The sequence below is a fragment of the Triticum aestivum genome, chromosome 1D (assembly GCF_018294505.1).
Source record: "Triticum aestivum cultivar Chinese Spring chromosome 1D, IWGSC CS RefSeq v2.1, whole genome shotgun sequence".
NCBI classification, from domain to species: domain Eukaryota; kingdom Viridiplantae; phylum Streptophyta; class Magnoliopsida; order Poales; family Poaceae; genus Triticum; species Triticum aestivum.
The window spans coordinates 446,324,699-446,327,696 of NC_057796.1; positions in this window are offsets into that span (position 1 = coordinate 446,324,699).

Sequence of the window (2,998 nt, forward strand, 5' to 3'; positions counted from 1 at the left end):
TCCTCCCACACGGGTAGAACTGAAAGAGACACTCATGTGTGAGGTCATGCGCCGATTGCTGACCACAGTGGACACAGTCGCGGGGCACCTCCGATGCAAGAACGCGAAGGCGCTTCGGCTCGGCATTGAGTAGTCGGATTGTGAAGCGGTGGACAAGGCTTCGCGTTGCCGGGCCGCAAAGAAGCAGACCGCGCAGCCCGGCATCTCACGTGCTTTGTCTCATCCTCCTCCGACGACAGCGGTACGACGAGCATGGACAACGACGATGACCTTCGGCTATGGACGCCCACCGTCGATCCGGTGACCGCAAGGGCAAGCGCCTGGCGTGAAAATGGTGAAGTCTGGCACCCCCTCTGTTTATTTCTAGTATCTATGTAGTGCCCAGGTCGAGTGATGAACTGCCTCTTTTGGTTCGTTTGTACATGTCTGGTGATGAATTTTTTGTTCTTATGACTTATGTTCTTAAATTGTATGTCTGTTTCTTTCTATATTGTTGATGATCTACGTAGTTTATCTCGCGGCGCATGCATTGCATGGATTTGGGAAGAGGGGGAGGGGAATGAAGATAACGATTGCGAACGCTAAGATCCGTGGACACGTTCGCGGACCTATAGAAAGTCAATTTTGTGAAGTCGAGTTGTAAATGCTCTAACGACCAAAACGACTTCCCAGGTCATAAAATGAGTTTCATTTTTGTTTCTCGAGTTGTAGGGCATTTTTTTACTCAAAGTGGCCAAAATGGCAGAGGAGTGATCGAGCTGTAGGGCATTTTGAATCTGACCTTTTGCGGCATGATACATATATACCACATCTAGGTGCTAAATCATTTCATTTTTTTAATGGAGCCTTTTAGCAATCTCAGGTGCACCGGTTATACCCAGTAGATTATCCTTGAGGGCGAACTAACCTGTGGTTGGATGGTTAGAGGGACAGTAGTATCCTCAGCCCAGCAGGGTTCAAATCCTGGTGCTTGCATTATTTCTAGATTTATTTCAGAATTTTCGACGATGCCTTTTCAATGAGAGAAGACGTTCCCGTCGATGAGGCAGCGATAGGATGTGCCTGTACCAGCGTTTGCGTCTTTACTGTGTTAAAAAAAAATCATCCTTACGGTGTTGGACTGTTGGCACATCTCCGCGCTGCGGTGCTTCCAAAAATATAGCAGGCGACGTGGATCCCGTCCAAGTCAGCACGTCGGAATTTTCCAAGCTCTACGTACAGATATCACTACTGACTGGATGTCTGGATGACATTTTCTCTTCACGACCGGGGGAGAGGCCATCGCCATGGGCGCACCTCGTCCACCCGCGCGGCAAGCCAGCAAGAAGCCTGCGGCTGCTCCACTCTACTCCCCTGGACGCGGCTACAAGCCCGGTACCGCGCCTCCACACGCGGCGTCACTCCGTCGCGGCGGCGCACCTCACGACGCCGGCGAGCTCCGGGTCCTTCTGAAGCGCTTGGCCGACGCGTCCCCGGCACCCAGCGAGGCCGCGCCGGCGCTGCACGCCCACGCCGCAAAGCTCGGCCTCGGCAGCCGCCACCGCGGCGTCCGCGACGCCCTCGTCGCGCTCTACCTCGCGTGCGGCCGGCGCGGCATTGCGCGCGCCTTGCTGTCCGCCGGTGGCGGCCCAGCGCCCGACGTGGTTTCTTGGACGGTCCTGGTGACCGGCCACGCGCGGCTGGGGCTGTTCCGCGAGGCCGCGGCGCTGTTCCTTGCCATGGCGGACGACGGCGCGCTCGTCATCGACGCCGTGGCCGCCGCCGCGGCGTTCGCGGCCTGCGCCGGTGCCGCGGACCTCGCGCTGGCCAGGGAGGTGCACCGGCGCGTCCTAGAAGCGGGAGTGGCTCTCGACGTCGTCGCGTGCAACGCGCTGGTCGACATGTACGCCAAGTGCGGCGACGCGGCGGCCGCGCTCCGTTGCTTCCGTGCGATGGTGCCGGCCAAGAACGTGGTGACCTGGAACACGATGATCTCCGCGCACGCGCGCGCGGGCGAGGTCCAGGAGGCGCTGGAGCTGTTCCGGGAGATGCTGCAGCAGCAAGGCTGCGCGCCCTCGCCGCTTCCCGACGACGCCACGTTCGTCGCGGTCCTCGGCGCGTGCGCGCGGCTCGGCGCACTGGACGCCGGCAGGTGGGTGCACGCCTACATGGGCAGGACCGGACGGGATGCCGCCGACGGCGTCGTGGGCAACGCGCTGATCGACATGTACGCCAAGTGCGGGGCCGTCGAGCAGGCCGCGGACGTGTTCGACGCAATGACGCGGCGAGACGTGTACACCTACACGTCCATGATCTGGGGGCTTGCGATGCACGGCCGGGGCGAGGAGGCGCTGGCGCTCTTCGGCGACATGCGACGGGCCGGCGTGAGGCCGAACGAGGTGACCTTCCTCAGCGTCCTCTCCGCCTGCTGCCACGCCGGAAACATCGAAGACGGTCTCCGGCATTTCGACGCCATGGTGGAGCTGCACGGCGTTGCGCCAGGCATCGCGCACTACGGATGCGTCGTCGACATGCTCGGCCGCGCCGGGAGGCTGGACGAGGCGGAGGATCTCGTCTCCGCGATGCCGATCCGGCCCGACGCGCTCATCTGGGGCTCGCTGCTCGCGGCCTGCCGGGCGCACGGCCATGTCAACCGCGCCGAGCGCGTGATGCGGCGGATGGCCGAGGACGAGGCCGACGCCGGGGACTACGTGCTCATGTCGAACATGTACGCACACGAGGGCCGACACGGGAAGGCGGTGCAGGTGAGGCGGCAGATGAGGAGAGGCAAGGTGGACAAGGTACCCGGCTGCAGCCTCATCGAGATCGACGGCGTGGTGCACGAGTTCCAAGCAGTTCCGGCGAACTCCCTCGAAATCTCCGATGACGCATCAGACTTTTTTAGCTGACTGCATATCCTGCTTACGCTAACGAACACTGTAAATTCCACTGACTAGTGAACTATGTACTTCACATGTACTCTAGTAGCTTCCTGGAGATATCTTACCGATGGCGTGCA